The sequence below is a fragment of the Prunus dulcis genome, chromosome 2 (assembly GCF_902201215.1).
Source record: "Prunus dulcis chromosome 2, ALMONDv2, whole genome shotgun sequence".
NCBI classification, from domain to species: Eukaryota; Viridiplantae; Streptophyta; class Magnoliopsida; order Rosales; family Rosaceae; genus Prunus; species Prunus dulcis.
Genome location: NC_047651.1, coordinates 1,194,831 through 1,215,249, shown reverse-complemented (window position 1 = coordinate 1,215,249; position 20,419 = coordinate 1,194,831). Strand labels below are relative to the sequence as shown.

At 39.1% G+C, this 20,419-nt stretch overlaps 1 long non-coding RNA gene and 1 pseudogene across 3 annotated transcripts; one reads left to right on the top strand and one right to left on the bottom strand.

Moving 5' to 3' along the window:
- Nucleotides 1–19: 19 nt before the first annotated feature.
- On the bottom strand, nucleotides 20–4,046 carry LOC117617285 (annotated as a pseudogene).
- A 12,645-nt stretch (nucleotides 4,047–16,691) lies between these two features.
- LOC117620241 lies at nucleotides 16,692–20,039 on the top strand. 3 transcript variants are annotated; one of them, XR_004584707.1, is made up of 5 exons: nucleotides 16,692–17,504; nucleotides 17,948–18,082; nucleotides 18,250–18,438; nucleotides 19,281–19,453; nucleotides 19,775–19,839. It is a non-coding gene; the product is annotated as an uncharacterized LOC117620241 (long non-coding RNA). The 3 variants fall into 3 exon arrangements; XR_004584706.1 differs by having other exon boundaries at nucleotides 16,693–17,504; nucleotides 19,817–20,039; XR_004584708.1 differs by lacking the exons at nucleotides 19,281–19,453; nucleotides 19,775–19,839 and adding an exon at nucleotides 18,937–19,244 and having other exon boundaries at nucleotides 16,694–17,504.
- The last annotated feature ends 380 nt before the right edge of the window (nucleotides 20,040–20,419 follow it).

The following is a 20,419-nucleotide window of genomic DNA, read 5'->3' as shown; positions in this document are numbered from 1 at the left end:
TTAATTAACAAGATGAATGTTAACATCTCTTAATTTAAACAACCAAATTATTACTCAATCATTAACTAAAGTACAACCAAAAGATGAATACTGAAGGGAATTAACCTCATTCTTGGCAGATGAATCTGAAATTTAATTCATAAATATCAGCCATCATGACAAAATACAAACTGCTTTCACAATGTCAAAAGCTATAAGGAAATTTGAGAGTTACAAGTACAACCGAGTCACTTGTATGATCAAAGCCAGGATGCCTAATCAGTTTCTTCTTTTAATCACTGCATATCCATAAAAGAAAAATAAGAAATAGAACCGAATGTTATTATCATGTGAACATACCAACAACAAAACAATGTTAGGATCAAGGGGTCATCATCTAATACATACCTACCACATTTTTGGTGACCTGCTGTTGCACAATCACAATCAAGCCATAAGAGTTTTTAGTGGGGATCCAATCTCCACTGAACCAACCCTTAAAATTCATAACCTCAATCTGAAAAAGAAGAAAATGAACAAGTTGAGGTTGGTTGCCGTTTGAATGAAAGTGTGAATGCAAAAGAAAGAAATTAGTTAGAAAAACGCACCAATGCTAATGTCTGGGATGTGAGCAATCTTGGACCAGTCCTCCCCTGTTTCTTTCTGGCATCTTTGCTTTAAGATGGGGCAACCATCAATTATCAACCTTTTTAATGAGAGGAGGCAACGAAGCCCTTCCGGGAGTGATGCCAAATTAGGGCAATACCTTATCGAAAGCAACTGAAGTGATTTGAGGTTGCCCATCCCTTCTGGTAGTGACCCCAATTTCGGGCAATACCAAATTCTCAGTTCCTGTAAGGAGATGAGGCGACCCATCCCTTGATCTGGTAGTGATACCAAATTAGGACAATAATTAATTTGAAGCTTCTCAAGTAGTGTGAGGTTTCCAATCCCTTCTTCTGGCATATCATCAACACCTTCAATCTCCAGAGATTTTAATTTGGAGAGAACAAAGGAGGAGGGAAGGACCTTCAAGCTGCTTCTCCCTAACGACAGTTGATCAAGATTTGGGTACAGCGGCATGGAAGTTAGGTTAGGACAATCACATATGGATAAAAAAGAAAGACAAGGAAATGAAGAAGCTGAAGCTGAAGCTGTTTCATTCCTCCACCATCCCTTGAGATTAGGGCAATACATTAGATAAAGACTCTCTAAGGAGGGAAAGAAGGTCGTCGATGGAGAAGCAGCTGACATCATCATCGTCTCATCACTGGCAAAGTCTTTAACCATGTCTTCTGCAGATATGTGCTCCAAATTCCATAACTTGTTAAGATGAAGACTCTTAAGAAAAGGTAAATGATCCAACGGTGGAAGCAGTCAGACAATGTGAGATACACAATATTTGTGAGAGAATGAAACCAACTCGCAAACTTCGCACCCGGGTATCCGTTCACGACTAACTGTTTTAGACTCGAATGGGGCTGCAGCGCTTCCATTGACTTTATAATTACATCACTCTCCTCCGCATCATTATTTTCTCTTTCAATGTGCATCCAATGTAGAGCCAACCAATAGAGATGTCGTTTTTCCTTCAAAACTGCACAATCATAATTCAATTCTGACACCATATCTTGCTCGCACCTCAAATTTTTGATTTTCAACTCTCCTCTTAAATCCTTCAGCTTTTCCAACTCATTGAGCCCTGCACTGTCCCTTAACATGGATTTGTTTTCACTCAAAACAAATGTATTCAAAGTACAAATATGAGTCAATTCACCCAATCCACGAGGAATCCAAGCCAAGTTGTCACAATTTGCCAAAATGAGATGCCTCAAGTTGATCAATTTCTTAATATCTCTAGGCAATTCCACAAGAAACCGACAACAATTGAGATCTAGTGTTTCCAAATTTTGAAGTTTCACTATCCAATTTGGAAGTCTCTTAATGGGATTTCCACTAAGATCAAGATATCTTAAATGTATCATTTTCCTAAGACATTTTGGCAATTTCGTAACACTCAATTCATTCAAACTCAACATACGCAATGACTTAAAATTTGAAGCAATTGTAGCACAAAATGACTTATGGAATGACATCTCCCACCCATTTTGGCTTAGGAAAAGAAAAGTCCTTAGCTTATTTGATTCCAGCAAGGATGTTGGTATTTTCCATTCCGATGAATCAACATTGAAATCGAAAGATACATGAAGAAGACGTTTTGCATCAAAATCAGTCTTATTGCGATCTATTCTTGTGCTTCCCTCCCCTGCCACTTTAACAGCAAGTTCATTCATGAGATCATGCATTTTACAGCTTTTTATTATACCAAACTCATCTTTTTCTTCTTCTTGGAAAAAAGATCTCCAAACTAGTTCTTTATAATATTCATAACCAACATCTTCCAAGCACTCATTAGGATTTGAAGACTTAACGAACCCTTGTGCCACCCACAACATAATTAAATTCTCTACGGGAATCTCATAATCAGGCGGGAACAAACTACAATAAGCAAAACAATGTTTCAAATGTGATGGGAGAACATCATAACTCAGCTGAAGTGTTGGTAAAATATCATTTTCTTCTTGCCTTATTGTTGAAAGCTTGTTATTCTTGAAAGCCAACCACTCAGTTTCTGGATCTCTAGTGTACAACATCCGTCCTATGGTCCTTATAGCAAGCGGAACCCCTTTACATTTTCTAGCAATCTCCTCCCCAAGGGCCTTAATGGTTGAACTCGTTGGCTCTTTTCCATCTTGGAATGCCATTTTCTTAAACAAAAACCAAGACTGCTCTTCACTTAAACCCCTTAAGTTATATGGTTTAGATGTGTCTGTTATTTTTGCAACTTTTTCACTACGGGTAGTTATTAGTATTTTACTACCCTTTCCACCACCCATCAACAAGTTTTGCAAGCCAAACCATTTTTCACGATTATCATTCCATACATCGTCCAACACAAGGAGGTATCTCTTCCCATCTATTATTTTCCTCAGTTCTTTTTGCAACTGATCAATCTCAAGGCTTTTGACTATGTCATTAGTTGCAGATTGAATGATTTTCTTAACAAGTATATCCAACTCAAATACATTTGACACACATATCCACATTTTCAGCTCAAAATGCTTCTCAACCATCTCATCGTTTAAAACTAGTTGGGCAAGTGTAGTTTTTCCCAATCCTCCAAATCCAACTATGGAAATCGATGAGACATTCTTTGTAGGGATGGGATCCAAATCCAACAAAAGTTGAATAATTGCTCTTTTATCTTCATCTCTCCCTATTATATTATCCTCGCGGACAAATGAGTGGGTGACCCTCTCTCTTATTACAAATCGTGCATCTTCGTGGTTCACTTGTAATTGACCAAATGTTCTATTCGAGGCAATCTCATGAAGTCTCTTGTTAAGATCTTTTATCTTATGACCCATTTTCAGCCCAAAAACAAGCTGATTTGAGCTAGAGAAGAAGATGCATACCTGCTTTGACACTTTATTATTTCCCGGCACCATTTGTCTCCACCGAGCTTCAAACTCATCGAGCACGTCATCAGCTTCATAAACTGCATCTTCTACGCTTTCGAGCCACACTTTGACTTCATTTTCCTTGGCTTGCTTTTGCTCAGCATCAAGAAGAACAGCTTGGAGTTGGGCAACTTTTTCCTTAAGATTTCGGAGCTCATCTTTGACACCCCAAGGCAACGCAATCTCTTGCAAAAACAAGGAGCCTAACCTTCCAATGATTCCTTCTGCAATGTTGAAGAGGACTCCTTCTGCCATTGCCTTGATTCAGAATAAAAGCAGAGGTGAATTAATTGCAATAAGTTCAAGTGTTTGTTTCAAATGGTGATCGTGGAAATGGATCATCAATGGCTAGTCTTTATATAAGTCCCTGTAATTGGCATCTTTCAAGTAAACATTGGTTAGGTAAGGCATATGATTCTAGCCTACTATGTTAGTCTAAAGAATTTGTTGCTAGCAAGCAAAGATTGTTAATAGAATTAGGATCACACTTGATCTCAAGTAAAGCATTTGGAGATTAGTGAAGGATACATGCCTTGCCTCCCCTTTTAGCACATGATTCCCTACAAAATGTACCACGTGACCATAATTAAAATTCCTTCTCATTAAAGAAATATAGAGACACTTTACCACGAATTGAAGTAAAGAATAAATACCTAAAACTTATTTCTCTGTCTGAGGGTCGGATTTGATTCTTGCCACTGGCCTAAGATTGCTCACATCCAAATACCAATACGTTGATATTTATACGTCTAAAGATCTAGATTCAAAGCTTGGTTCTTCCATTTGCTAACTTCTTCTACCTAACACTTCTTGGACTTATCAGATATGCCAACCTCACTTGTTGATTTTCTTCTTTGTTGATTAATATGGCACACCATCGGTTCCACCCAAAAAATAAAGACATACCATCTGGTACATCTCAACCAAAGATGATTTGGTAGGAAAATAGGGCACATTAGGATAGTATGGTCACATGATACATCTTGTACACATGTTATAATATAGGTGGACGACAACGTTAATTTTCCTCCCTTTTAGAGAATAGTATCAATAAATATCCACTTATATTATATCACGTGTACAAGATGTACCACGTGGCCATACTACTATAGTATTCTATAATCACTCTAGCTCTAGCTCTAGAGAGAATTAATTAATTTCCAATGCCTTCTTTGTTTTCAAAAGTAATCATTCTAAGGCACTCTATAACAACTGTATTACTTGTTTATCCATCTTTATTCCTCCACAATTAACCATAAATGAAACAACAATTTCAATATTTTGGTAATAATACTTGTTTTTTGTAATACAAAACAATATCGATAAAAGGAATTTTGGAGGAAGAACCAAATTGGGTGGGCCCGACATTGCTTTGTTGCTACAAGAAATTTAAGTGGGGAATTCACTTTAAATGTGCTGATCAACTTGAGCTTGAGGAGGTTCTTGTCCATCAGAGTTCATGAGGGCAATTTCAGCACGTGTTTTAGCTAATTGACATTCTGTATATATCTTGTATTTGTTGATGTATAATTGGGAAATAACCCCAATGCAGCCATAGATAAGATCCTGTATTCTACACTGAGCCTCATAACGCAAGGTCTCTGCTGCTTCAGCTCTTAGATGGGGCATGATGAGTTCCTGATAATTAATCATAAGAATCACAGTTAGAGATTTAAAACGAGAAACCAATAGGTAATGTTAATGAAAAATATATTTTTAAGAAAAGAAATAAAAAAAGCTTCAGCTCTTCAAATAGATTTACATTTTAAGAGAAAAAAGAAACTTAAAAAGTTACTACAAATATTGCATTAAAAATTTCAGAACACGACCTTCTATTCATTTCTTTCCCAAATATAATCTCTTGCTGCCAATGTGCCTTCTCTTCTCCCTCCCACATCGTACTATCACTCTATGCTTACTATCTTTCACATTAATTAATTTTCTTTTCTGTTCCAATCTTTGGTTTTTCAGTTGATTAGCAAAAATTGAGTGCAAATCTTTAGATCGTTAAACACCATGATCATGGCATGCTTAATGAGAAGAATTTTCATATAAAAGGATGTCAGTGTGGCAGTATCCTAAACTAATCATGTATTGTCATATGAAAAAATTATCACTCGTAATACCCTGGTAGTATAAATAAGTTTTTTCCAGTGCTTAACTCTATGATGAAAGAGAATTACCCTCAGGATTCTTGGAAGCACCCAAATTCAAAGTAGTTTTCTTAAAATACAATAAAATGAGACTTACCTAGAAAATAGAGGAAACAAAAACTATTGTATTTGTATGGATGCAGAAACATCGAAAGGATAGAAAGGTTTTGTAGGGTTGGGGGGCCATGGCCATTGCTTTTTAAGAATTACAAATAGTGAAGTGTCGAATGGGTAATATTACCTTGAGCATTTTGGCAACATTGCTGGCACCATAGATTCTATTAACAGAAGCAAATCTTTAAGGATCATTGGATGGAAAATAGGGAGAGAGTATGCAATCCAACAGATTCCATTCCTTCCATCAGTCCCATGCAATCAGCTGATCCCAATCCATCAGCCTTAGAAGACTCCTCATCACAAGCACAGCGCTCTGTCAGCCAGATTTAGTTATCAATTAAATCTGTAATATATGCAATTGATTGTACTTACCTTATATTTCTAAAGTTTCTGTAAATAGACTTGCACAAGTCTAACCCATGTACCTATATTTGTATTGACTGGTAATACAGAGAAAATGATCGGAATTGTGCCAATTGCTCTTGCTTTCCCTCTCATCTCACCCTTCTCCCTTCCTGAGTTCATTTTTCTTATATGGTATCAGAGCTACTCGGAGCTAACCCTCAAAATATCGATCCTACCCAAACCAATGGCCAACACACCCAAATCTGGAGAATCAAGCAATATTGATATGTCAAAACTGATCTCTGAAATGTCAAAACTCACTTCACCCTCACTCTCAACCTCTTCTTTGCCCACCTCATTCAACATCTCATCCTTGTTTCCAGTTCCTATGGATCGCACCAACTACTTGAGTTGGAAATCCCAATTTGAAGATGTATTAGAGATGCACGGCCTTGCTGCGATTGTCAAGAACAAAACAGACCCACCCAAAGTGCAAGATGATGGCTCTGTGCACCCTGAGTTAGCTAGGGATAAACTGGTCCTGAGTTGGATCAAGGCAACTTCCTCCTCCTCCATTAAGACACTTCTCATCCCATGTACCACTGCTCATCAAGCCTGGACCATGTTGGCCAAGCGTCTCTCACCTCTTGCTAGTACCCGTGTACGAATTCTTCGAGACCAAATTCGCACACTCAGAAAGGACAACAACACCACTGTAACTGATTATCTCAATCATGCCAAATCACTCTTTGATTCCCTCACACAAGCTGGTGCAACAATGGATGATGATGAACTCATCAGTTATGTCCTGGATGGACTTGGCCTTGAATATAAAGAGTTAGCCACAACCCTTCATCTGCATCCTGATATTGATTTCGATCGATTCTACGATCTAGCTCTAAGAGAAGAGCATCTACAGAAACGAATGTCTCTTAATGTTGCTTCAGGCGTTGCTATGGCTGCTGACCGTATGCCTAACGAGCACATCTCCAATTCTAACATGACTGGCCGCAACCAAAATCCTTATCCTGGATCTGGAAGAGGACGTGGTCGTGGAAGGAATTGGAATCAAGGGCACAGCGGGCGTGGATTCAGGAGAACAGATCATTGGGAGCCAAATCAAGGACCTTGGGCTCCAGATCAAGCCTCTCAACCTCGCGACCGACAATCTGCAACCATCTCTTCCTCTCCTGCGACTCTCTCTGATGGACGCCCTCCAATTCTTCCAACACCACAAGGAAATTCCTCAAATGCTCACTCATTGTTCCATTCAAATACCCCGCGGAGTGAAGTCATCTGTTTTCGGTGCGACAAGCCAGGCCACATAGCCCGTTTTTGTCCTGACCGCAAACCTCATGCATACATGGCAGAAAATTTGGCAACCTCTTCCCTTCCTCCTGCTGATATGGCAAACCTCAATTGGTGTTTTGATTCAGGTGCCACTCACCACATGACAGCCAACACAACCTCTCTTCCCAATGCTCAGCCTTACACAGGTACTGATCAAATTATTGTTGGCAATGGAAATATGTTAACAATAACACATGTTGGCAATACAACGTTGCCTGGGTTGCGTAAGTCATTACATCTTAATGAAGTCTTATGTGTGCCTGCGATCCGCAAAAATTTACTCTCTATTCGTCGTTTCTGCTGTGATAATGATTGTTTCTTTGAGTTGGATGCTAATGGTTTTCGTGTAAAGGACAACAAGACGGAGACGGTACTCCTTACTGGCTATAGCTCTGATGGTCTTTATCATATTCAGACAGCCCCTCATATTGCCCGTCAGATTGCTTATTATGGACAGCGTACAACACAGGAAGTGTGGCATGCACGACTTGGACACCCATCTCATTCAGTCCTTACTACGTTGTTGAATAAGTACCATTTACCACTTGATGGTACAATTATCCCCAATAAACCTTGTCATATTTGTCCTTTGGGAAAATCTTGTCGCTTGCCCTTTGAATATAGACAGTCTCATGCACAATTTCCATTCGCACTTTTACATTTGGACTTATGGGGCCCTGCACCGATTTCCTCCAACTTCGGTTATCGGTATTATTTATCCATTGTTGATGATCATACTCGGTTCACTTGGTTATATCCATTGGCTAAGAAATCAGATGTTCTACATACATTTATTCACTTCAAAAAGATGGTGGAAAATCGATTTAGTTCTAGCATCAAACAATTGCAGATTGATGGTGGTGGTGAATTCACTAGCAAATTATTTCTGACATTTTTACGTGATCATGGCATCTCTCATCAAATCTCCTGTCCATACACTCCCCAACAAAATGGAGTGGTGGAAAGGAAACATCGGCATATTGTCGCAATGGGCCTCTGTTTGCTTGCTCAGTCTCGCTTGCCCCATAACTTTTGGGTTGAGGCCTTTTCCACTGCTGTTTTTCTGATTAATCGATTACCAACTCCTCAGCTTGGCCACTTGTCTCCTTATGAGAAATTACTTCAACGCCCACCGGATTATACCTCTCTTAAAAGTTTTGGTTGTACTTGCTTTCCCCATATGGTGCCATACAACAAGCATAAGCTCTCTTTTAAATCTGTTCCATGTGTCTTTATTGGATATGATGATCATTATAAAGGCTATCGTTGTCTTGATCCTATTTCAGGTCGCGTTTATATATCCAGAAATGTGACTTTTGATGAGACCACTTTTCCTTATCGGCAGCCTCAGATTGCACCTGATGCCCAGCCCACATTTGATGCGCACTCTGACCTTGGGCCCAACTCGTTCTCTCACCGAATCAGCACTTCCACAGGTCCACCCCAATCTGACCCCATTCCACTTGCCTCTCCACAAATCAACCCTTCCCCAAGCCCAGCCCACAATGACCCAATTCGATCTCCATATGCTCCAGCAGATCCCGTGCCATCTTCTCCATCTCCAAATTCCTTGCCGTCACCTCTGGTTTCCTTGCCATCATCCCATCCCACGAACCCAGCCATATCGCCCCTGCCAACCTTGTTTCCCACGGACTCAACGTCCATCCCAGATACCGCAAACACATCACCCCCTCCGACTCCTCCATCTTCGCTCATTCCACACACCACAACCTCATCCCCAGCATCGACTCCCCCTTCTTCCCCTCTTGATCCATCTCTTTTTCCTAACTCTCCTGATACACCAAACCATCCCCAACATTTTAAGAGTCTCAAGTCCATCGTTCCCTTTGGTCCTGTCACAAAACCCCTTTACTCTCCCACCCATCCGCATCCCCTGCCTCATGGTCTCTCTGCCACATGCTCAGACCCCACGTCTATTGAACCCACCAGCTTCACCCAAGCTTCCAAATACAGTCACTGGAAAGATGCCATGAAGGATGAGTACGATGCTCTTATGAAGAATCAGACATGGTCTTTGGTTCCGGCCACCTCTCGAATGAATGTTGTGGGATGCAAGTGGGTTTTCAAAGTTAAACGGAAAGCAGATGGCTCTGTCGATCGCTATAAGGCTCGTCTTGTTGCCAAGGGATTCAATCAACAAGAAGGTTTTGATTACGAAGAAACGTTTAGCCCAGTGGTCAAACCGGCTACTATTCGCACTATCTTGTCTCTGGCTCTTTCTTATAACTGGTCTCTTCAGCAACTTGATGTTCGGAATGCCTTCTTGAATGGGTATCTGCAGGAAGAAGTGTACATGAAACAAGCCCCTGGCTTTCATGATCCCTCACGTCCTCAGGCTGTGTGTCGACTGCATAAGGCTCTCTATGGCCTTAAGCAGGCTCCCCGAGCCTGGTTTCAACGCCTTAGTACCTTTCTTCTTGCTCAAGGATTTGTTCACAGCCACTCTGATGCCTCGCTCTTTATTCATCTTTCATCGTCCTGCACTATGTATGTTCTCGTATATGTGGACGACATCATTGTCACTGGCTCTGACCCGCAAAGTGTACACCAGTTTCTGGATCAGTTGTGTTCCACCTTCGATAGCCGTCGCATGGGTGAGCTCAATTTTTTTCTTGGCATGGAAATTACTCGGTTTCCTGATTGTTTATTTCTCTCTCAAACTCGATATGCCATTGATTTATTGAAACGGTTTAATATGACTGACTGCAAACCATGTCCTACACCGTTACCTTCTGACACTCGACTATCTTGTCTTGATGGTGATCCTTTATCTGATCCGTCTACCTATCGGAGTATGGTGGGTGGCCTCCAATATCTTACTCTCTCACGGCCTGACATTTCCTTTGCCGTCAATCAAGTGTGTCAGTTTATGCACAACCCTCGTTCTTCCCATCTTCAGGTTGTCAAGCGCATTTTTCGGTATATTAAAGGTACAGTTGCGCAAGGGCTTGTTTTTCACGAGTCCACTGATTTTACTTTACGTAGCTTCTCTGATGCTGATTGGGCTGGTTCTGTTGATGATCGACGATCTACCACTGGTGCTTGTATCTTTTTTGGACCTAATCTCCTCACATGGACTGCCAAGAAACAGTCTACTGTTTCTCGTTCTAGTACTGAAGCAGAATATCGTGCTCTTGCCCATACTGCAGCTGAAATTCGTTGGTTTGGCTTCCTATTTCGTGAACTTGGTATCCCTCTTCGTTCTGCACCTTGTATCTATGTTGACAATCTTTCCGCCATCTATATGGCTGCCAATCCTATTTTCCACGCTCGCACTCGGCATATTGAGATCGACTATCACTTTGTTCGGGAATTAGTTGCTCGGAAGGCCCTTCATACCTTTTATGTTCCCTCTTCCCATCAGATTGCTGACATCTTCACTAAGGGCCTTAGTCGTGATCGGTTCTCCGTTCTTAAATCCAAGCTCAATCTTCGCCTTGCTCCGTTACGCTTGAGGGGGGGTAAAGAGAATATCACCCCAGCAGATCCCGTCCAATCTGCTCCAACAGATTCCATTCCTTCCATCAGTCCCATGCAATCAGCCGACCCCAATCCATCAGCCTTAGAAGACTCCTCATCACAAGCACAGCGCTGTGTCAGCCAGATTTAGTTATCAATTAAATCTGTAATATATGCAATTGATTGTACTTACCTTATATTTCTAAAGTTTCTGTAAATAGACTTGCACAAGTCTAACCCATGTACCTATATTTGTACTGACTGGTAATACAGAGAAGAACCATCGGAATTGTGCCAATTGCTCTTGCTTTCTTGTCATCTCACCCTTCTCCCTTCCTGAGTTCATTTTTCTTATAAGCACAACGACCAGACATATTCATTTTGATCCAAATCTAGAGAATGATATCAAAATCTCATTCACATAGATTTTCTCAATCTTTTTTTTGAAGAAGATCAAATCTTAACTAGATTTTTGGTGTCTTGAGGTATTTGTATTGAGGGCTATGTGTTAGCTCTAGCTAGAGAGATTTCCAACGGCTACCTTTTTCCTTTTTGAAATTGAAGACTTAGAGGGAAATTTTCTTGGCATGGTAATACTAGACTCGTAATTAGGATTTGGTTTCTCATGTAAATTATTTTTTTCATTTCGTAGTCTTCCATTCAGGAAACCAGTACCTTTCTTTTATTCGTCCTGCAACTTTATTTTGATTGGACCAAACCCGCTATTTGTTTATGGAAACTAACCATAATGAGTAGACTGAATTTCATTTCTTTTTATTAATTATTTTAATTTATTAGTTTCTCAGTTTTGCCATAGCATGCTGCATGTGTAATTAAAAAAGCCAAAAGTCACATAACCAATTATTTGCAGCTCTTCTTTTATCACCGCACGCATGATATATAATAATCCTTAAATTGTTAAGCAGTGATTGTTGAATAATATAAGTCTCACATAATGAATGGTTTCATTACTAATATCACATATGCATTTTGTGATAAAACTTTCATACCTATTAGGCTTTGTAAGTGATTAAGTTGAGGAAAATATTGGTATTGCTAATTGTGAGCAGCTGGCACGTCTCTCTGAAATTTTGACATGATATAAGATAAGAGCTTGGGTTTTCTTGCGACGGTAAAGGCAAAGGGTACGACCATAACAACAACAACAACAATAACCAAAGTTGGCTCAAAGATGTTTTCCAGACCCAACTTGACAAGCAAGTTATAAAACACCATACTTGAGACAAAGGCAAAGGAAAAAAAAAAAAACAAAAACAAAAGTGTATACATCTTGGTAGATTAGCAGTCTTAGATTGAACCCCTATTACATTTTGATAATATGTGTGAGAAACTCGCTCTCCCTTATAGTTTAATCTAGAGTGCTGCTAAACGAACCCTAAAATTAACTGAGTACACCCTACTACAAAAATATATATTGAATTACTGATTTACCCTAATATAAAATGACCAAAAAGGATATATTGTAATAACCCAAAACAAAATACCTAAAAAGTAACAAAATACCTAAACATTAGGATTAATTTATTCTAACAAAAAGACGATTTTGTCCTCACATTATTTAATAAGGAAACATTTGATTTTTTTGATTGAGAAGGAATTTGACAATTCCGCTTGCGCCATTGCGTAGAGCACGGCGAAACGACTTCATAGACACGTAGTGGGCCCGAATTGGAGTTGGAACGAAAGAGTTATGGTCAAAAGAGTCTTAGTGGCATAACCGTAAATATTTCAAAGGTGGATCTATAAAATCCAGCAGCTCTCTCTTCTCGCGCAGAAAACGGGCTGCCTCCTTCCAGAGCTCGCTGGCGCCGCCTCCGAGCACCACTGGCCACGGGACCGGTGGCGTTGGAACCTCAGTCGAGTCCCCTACCTTTCCCAATCGATCCCCCGCCCGCCGGCGACCTGTGCTGGCTGGAAACTGCGAAAGAACGACGGGAACTCATTGAAAATCACCGAAACTTCAAGGCCTCCGATCTCCCTCCTCCGGCCACCATTTTCGTCGACCCAGGTATGGATCTTGAACCTCTCGAGCTGTTCTATCTGCCTGTTAGGTCGGATTAGATAGATTTGTAGTGTAGCCATCGGATTTTTGAGCTTGAAGTTTCAGTCGATTTTCAGCCTCTGTTTTCGGCCACTTTCAGTCACTTTTTGGGGTAGGTCCAACAACAAAAGTGGCTCCAAATATGGTGTTTTACCTAGGGTAAGAGTTTGGAGCCGTGTTTTGAAGTTTTTTCGGGAGCCAAAATCGCTTTAGACACTCATCGGTGCCCGCGCGTGCTGGGGCACGTGGGTGAGGGTGGTGAAGTGACTCTGTGTAGTTTTGCGATCACGAGCGCGTAGGATTTCGAGGATCTCGATTCGGAGTCCGTTTGAGCCCCGAACGGATTTTCCATATCGCGCGATCCTTGGGTGCAGTGTCGTCGAATCGTTGGATCGCACTCAATTTTTGAATATGTCATACTACATGATTCCAAGATCGTGTAGGATTTGACGGATTGCGAATCGGAGTCCCGGATACTCCGAAATCGCGAACCCTAGGGCTAGGGTTTGGATTTTAAGCGATAACGCGATTTTGGCTAATCCAACCATCCGTTTCAAACCAAACTACCGGAACATGGTTCTTTCTCTATGAGGAACCTTTAGAGAATCCCAGATTGGTCATCGGGGTTCATGGACCCCACGGGGTTCCGGATCGGCCAGTCTGGCAGTTTATCGCTTAGCAAAGTTTCGGACTTTTTGAGCTGTTCTAATTGTCTAAATGCTAAAGTGGGCATAAGAGTGACTTTAAAATGAGTGGACGCATTTCTAGGAGCCGGGGGCAGGGTGTTTAATTCAATTCTTTTATCGAACAGTTTTATTAATTTAATATTCATGATTAATTAGGCACCGGAGGCCCGACAGAACCACAGGAGGGACTTTCAAGAGATCCAGCTAGCTCGGACCAGCAGTGAGTGGACTTTTTTTCATAAATAATTTTATATAAATGAGTTATATAAGTGATTTATACAAATGAGTTTATATAAATGATTTTATTTTGATTTTATATATAAATAAGTTTTTATAAATGAGTTTATATGAGTGAATTTCATTATTTGATCTTGAATAAGTGTTCTCGCATGTTTTATACTGTTAAATATTTTGAGTTATACATATTATTAAAGTTATATAAATAGCAGACTTTGAGCTTTATATAACAGAAACAGCAGCAGAATTGAGATTTACAGTTCTTTATTAGACTTTTCGTGAGTAAATTAGTTGAGACCACCATGTACCCACCTTTTATTTGGTGATTACCCTCAGACGGACCGATGTCTAAGGACATCCAGTCTGTTTATAGTTCTGTCAGTGCACTTGACTTTGCTTCACGAGTTTCGGGGACGCTCGGACCGTGAGTGCCAGGATTTGCGGCTCGGCAGACTTGGTGTCCCTAGACCTGCCAAGATTTGCGGCTCGGCTGACTCTGTATCCCCGAGACCTGCCAGGATTGCGGATCAGGCTGACTACGGTCCCTTGAATCTTGTCAGAGCGGCTCGAATTGACTTGGTGTCATCGAGACCTGCCGGCAAATCGGGCTGATCATAGTCTCCTGAATCCTCCCAGTTTGCAGCTCGGATAGACTTTGTGTCGCCAAGACCTGCCAGGGGAATTGACGGATTTTACAGGGGTACACTTAGGTGGTAGTTTTAAAGGAATTTCTGTGCCTTTATAAAATTATTTCTTTCAGAAATCTTATATCAGTTTTTTTTTTTTTTTTTTTGGTCTTCGTACCGTTTCCTATCTGTTTACATACATATACCTATATCTGTTAATTTTAATGCTTTATATTTGAATACGGATGAACTTTAGGTTTACATACATATTATTTGATTGCGGGGGTTATTATGGTTATAAATTGTTTTCAAGAACATTATTTTTGTCCACTCACATTTTTAAACTTGTTTTTCGCCCCAGGCTGTAGAAGTGCGCTGGACTCCACCACCGGGCAATTCCTAGCTTCCACGCCACCAAGTAATGTAGAGTTTTGTGGAAAAGTCCTTGAAACCCTGTAAACTTTAGAAAATACTATGATATCTAGTTTTAGTGAGAAACCTGAAATGGTGAATGGTTGTTTGGATGTATTCTGGCAGTTGGGTGAATTTATTTGCTTGTTTCACAGGTGGAAGATTTTGGGTTTGGACAAAATACAGGGGAGACTCTGCCGAATTTTCGGCAGGAGTCTAAAGAAAGTTTTATTTGTAATTGTAACAGGAAGGGTAAAAAGGTCATTTGTGCCCGACATTCGTCAGGTGTCGGACATGCACAGTGTCCAGCTCGGATTCCAAAGTGGAATTGGGATCAGGTCCTGTCATATATGGAATTGTGAAACAAATATAATTTTAATAAGTACACCATACTAACCATATTCAACCCTAATCAAGAGATTACTTGGTTCCTATCTTTGTGATCCGCAAGTCAAAATGGATTGGAGCAGATGAAGCCTTCCTGTTCTTTGTGTTTATGCTCTAACAATCTTTTATCATCCTAATTACCCAATCAGCAGTAAGAAAAGAAATCGAATCAAAGTCTAAGTCTAAGTCTAAGTTTCTTTATGAATATGAAAATCAATCTGACTTACCTAGACCATCTCTGAACAACCAAAAGCATGTTTTTTTTGGAAGCCATGGATAAATCTCCATATGTTTGTCTCAGCTTCATGCATGGGTAATTATGATGGCTTTTTGCTCATTTGGTTTCTTCCAACACAAAAAATGTTATGAGATAGTTTGTGTTTAATTTCCCATTTGTCCTATTATGTTTTTAACGAACGAGGTGGTGACTGCAAGAACTTGGAATTGCAAAAAAAGTGTCAGCAATTTTAGTAGAAGCATAAATCCATATGAAAAGTCAAAGATTTATAAACATTATTTAAAAAATCAAGCTGAAAATCAATTATAAAATAATGCTACAAGTATTAGGGTGTATCAGGGGTATTTTTGATAGTTCTATTACATTTTAATTAAAATATTAGGGTGTACTTAAATTATAGGGTGTACTCAGTTAATTTTAGGGTTCGTTTAACAGCACTCTTAATCTATTGCTTGTATTTGAAAAAACAGAAATTACGATTTCTAATTGGGGAACTTCTAAAATCATGCACTGGACCGGCCCTGGCCAGGGCCCAATGAACCAAGAGGCACAAGCCAAATTTTTTGAGTTGGGCCATATGTACAAAAAAACAGTGTTTCTATTTAGACCCATCAAATATCTAAAAGGACAATCAATTTGTGTTTCCAATGAAAAACCAAGTTTACCCTTCGACATAAGAATTAAAGAAGAAAAGAAAAGAGGCAATCCCAGCAGCCCGATGGCCGAGCTTCCACTCCCATCCCCGCCCCCTCCTCTGCCTCACTCTTTCGTTTTGTTATATGAAACTTCACTCTCTTTCTCTGACCCCATTGAAAAATCTTTCGTTTTTCATCATCTCCTTTTCTAGCCAGAAAAAAATCTAACTTCACCCTAAAAAAAAAAAATAAATAAATAAAAAATCAAGCCATAACCAGAATACAAAAACAAAATTTTCCATGAATCCAAAGCGAATCTTTGCCTCTCAAACACTGCGAATCCGCTTGAAACTGTGAAGAAATAGGAACTTGGTTCTCCAGTTAACCATGAAAGAAAGCTTTTTGAGTATATACAGTAGGTTTTGAGAGCTGCCCTGATCATGCACAGACCTCTGTAAGTACATTGTAGTTGAACGTGCATCATCATTTCATAACATGGCCTTGTTCGCATTCCTGCTTTTGTTTTTTTTAAAAGAAAGGTTCCATTGCTTTCAATTGCAGATTCTCTTTTTAAATGACAACCACAATACCATGTATGTCTATTTGGTTTCTGGGGAAATTTTGTTGGCGAAACGAGTGGAAGTAGAATTCTAATTTCTTGTTATCTTTACTATATTGTTATATTCTGCTCCATTATCATTGTTGTTTTTACAGGGACGAAGAATTGCTGCTGACAAATTGGAGTATTCTTGAACTCTTACAACCTCAAATGGTAATGTTTGAAAACTCTTCAACTTGTGCGGGGTACCTAGATTAGTCAATATGCATGTTTTATAGTATGCATAGGTGCAATGTACCTAGCATTTACACTTTCATTATTTCGGTAGTCAAATCACAGCTTCAAGTGCAATTGTTAAAATTGCTTATGAAGAAATTTCAATTATTTCTAGTTGGCTTGACATATTATTCTTCTCGTTTTCTTTGCCCTGGTTATATCTCGAAGTAGGATAAATGTGCAGACCATTTACTTTATGTTTTTACAGTAAACCTTTAGTTAATTTTAGTGGAAGATGATAAATGCAAGTCATGAAGTTTCGTGGCACAGCTCAGAATCAATTACCAGGTCCATACAGATGCAAATTGTTGATGCACTGCGCTTGGGTGAGAGAAGCAAAGCTTCCAATCAGCTTTTGAATCTTGGCCATGGGAATGATTTGTTAAGAGCTGATGATTTCGTCTATATTCTTAATTACCGTGCAAAGTCACCTGATCCATTGGTAAGCTGAAGAACATGCAATTAGTTGAGACACACGCTGCGTGTGCGTGTTTATGTGTCTGATTCTACTACGAATTGTATACATTGTTTAAGTAGGTTGATTTGTTTTGTTAGTGTTTAATTGAGTTCACATGTGTGTTAGCCGAGATAATGAGAGTTAGTGCATTTGAGTTGTTGATATTTGTGCCTGATTATGGTAATGTGAAGAGTGTCAAAGGAAAACCTAGCAAACTATGTATAGACACTTTCTGTGCAATGGACATGTTTATATCGGTAGGATCACATTGCCAATTTTATTTGACTTAAATAACTTTCGGAAAATGCCACTGCAAAGGTAAGGATGGCGTCCTACAATTTTTCTGCATGTCAATAGTTGCTTTTTATAGGTACCTAGTCTCAGCGTCTAAGTGTATTTTATTTGGCAGTTGTTTCCTTTTCATGCAGTTTGTCATGGAGACTTGGAGAATAATGGATGAAAAAGAGATTAGCCTGAATAACATATGCTCTTTGCTTATGGTGCATGCTCTATGTAAAGGAGGATATTTGGAGGAAGTAGGATTCATGCTATATACTTAAAAGGTATTATCTAGCTGGTAATAGTGAAACTACCTTGTTAGGATTACTGTAATATTATTGCTGTAGTTATCAGAACCACCATTAAGTTGCAACCATACATTTACCATCATTCTTTGTCAGTTGTTAATATTTTAATATTCTTGTGTCCACATGTGTTGTTCTTTGATCAGGCATTTAAGTTGATAAATTTCCTTGGAGAAAGTCCTGGTATCTATCCAGTTCTACCTATCTACAACAGTTTCTTAAGGGCTTGTGCCAAAATGCAGAGTATAATAAATGCCAATCAGTGTTTGGACTTAATGGAGCGTCAAATGGTGGGGATGGGAAAGAATGAAGTTACATATTCAGAGCTTCTCAAGGTATGTAAAGCAAAACGGTTTTGTATTTGTTCAAATATTATTTTGTTCCACTTTTCAAGCATAAAGCCTTTGACTCATCACTTTAACAGTTGTTTTATTTTTTCTAACATAAGAATTGGTTTAGGTGACTCATGTAATGTCTTTAGGTTGCTATTAATCTCGCCATTCATGGCTTCAAATCATTTGTGTTGTAATGCTTCAATGTGCTTGTAAGGGGATAAAAGGATCAGTTTTAATTTCTAAGTGAAGACCCATTTATAGCATTTAACTTTTCAATCAAAAAAGGTCTGGAACTATCCTGTTGGATTGTCATGTTTCTCTTTGATGATGATGATGATGTGCTGCTCTCTTGAATCTTTGCAATGCCCGTATGGTGATGTGAATAGTTTTCCTTGTAGTTCACTTTTACCATGCATTTTGTGAAATAGTGACAGTGGACCAATCTATTCTTAAGTTTTTGGGTCATTGATAGTTACTCTGTATTTTCATTTCTTTTAGCTTGCAGTTTGGCAGCAAAACCTGCCTGCTGCCCATGAAATTTGGAAGGATTATATCAAACACTACAGTCTGAGCATTATTCCTCTACGGAAGTTTATTTGGTCTTTTACTAGGTGGGAGATTTAAAATCTGCATATGAGAAGTTGCAATATATGGTGGCTTTAGCCATCAGGGGAAACACTTATGTTAATAAAACTTCTGAAGGAAAGTTGTATTCGTCAAGATTAGACATTCCTATACCTTCAACCTGTGAATTAAACTTGAAGAAACTTGATTTGGAGGAGAATAACATTCTGTTCCTTCCATATACTGTGAGAATTAGGATGACCATGCTGTTAATGCAGATCAGTGCACTACTTTTGGCTTGGGAGTTGGAGAAGAAAATGTTGGAATGGATATGCTTGATATACATATTAGCCAGCCTGTTACGAAAATTTTGAGATGGTCGTTCAGTGATGTTATTCATCCTTGTGCACGATTAAGAAATGGTGGCTTGGCAGAAGAGTTGATCCTACAGGTATAATAATAACCTTTCTATAGAAGCTTGTGTTGGTTTGTGTAATATATTACAATGTCTGGAATTTTCCTTTCTATGTGCAAATCTTACATATGGTACCTTCACTGAATATGATATTCCTTCTTCTTCTTTTCTGGAAAAGAATGCTAAATAGGATATTCTTGTTTGGAGAACAATGTAGTTATAAGCTTCAGAAGTTTAGTTTTGTATGTTTTGATTGTGATGTCTATTTTCTTTGCGGATTTCAACTTTTTGTTTTAGTTATGTGATTCTCTATCCTGCCCTTTATTTATTTTTTTATTTTGTATGTACTTCATTCAGATATCATCTTATGACATACTAAAGGAGCCCATTTTTATCTAGATGCAAAAATTTGGGTTGCAACCGTCAAGCCATACATATGATGGCTTTGTCAGAGCAGTTACTTCTGAGCGAGGTTTCAGTAGTGGAGTGGAAATTGAAAGTGATTGGTTTATTGTAGAGGCCAATCATCTTAAAAAGACTGATCTTGCAATTGTTGGCAATGTATTTTGTGCATTTTGGTTTTGTTTTTAATTAGAGATTTTTGCAACATTGTTGTTATCCCTTCTGCAGTTAAGAATTATGCAGCAGAGAAATTTGAAGCTGTATGATTCTACTCTGGCAAACCTTTCTGTAGGTTGCAGCAAAGTGCTAGAATTGGATTTTAGCTGTGTCTCTGCTGGATCAAATATCTGAATGTTCATATCCACATCCTTTCAATGCTTTTCTTGCAGCATGTGACACGTGGTGAGTCATATTTTATAGAACTGAATTCTCATATGAGAAAATTTTCTTTTATGTGGCCTTGTTAATTAAAACTTCTAACATTATAAAATTAGAGTCCACCAGAAATAGGTGGTCTATGATGTAGGGTGCTGACCCTGGGCCCTGTACAAAAGAAAATAAAAGATCCTGGTCTCTGAACTTTTTGAATATCTTATAAGA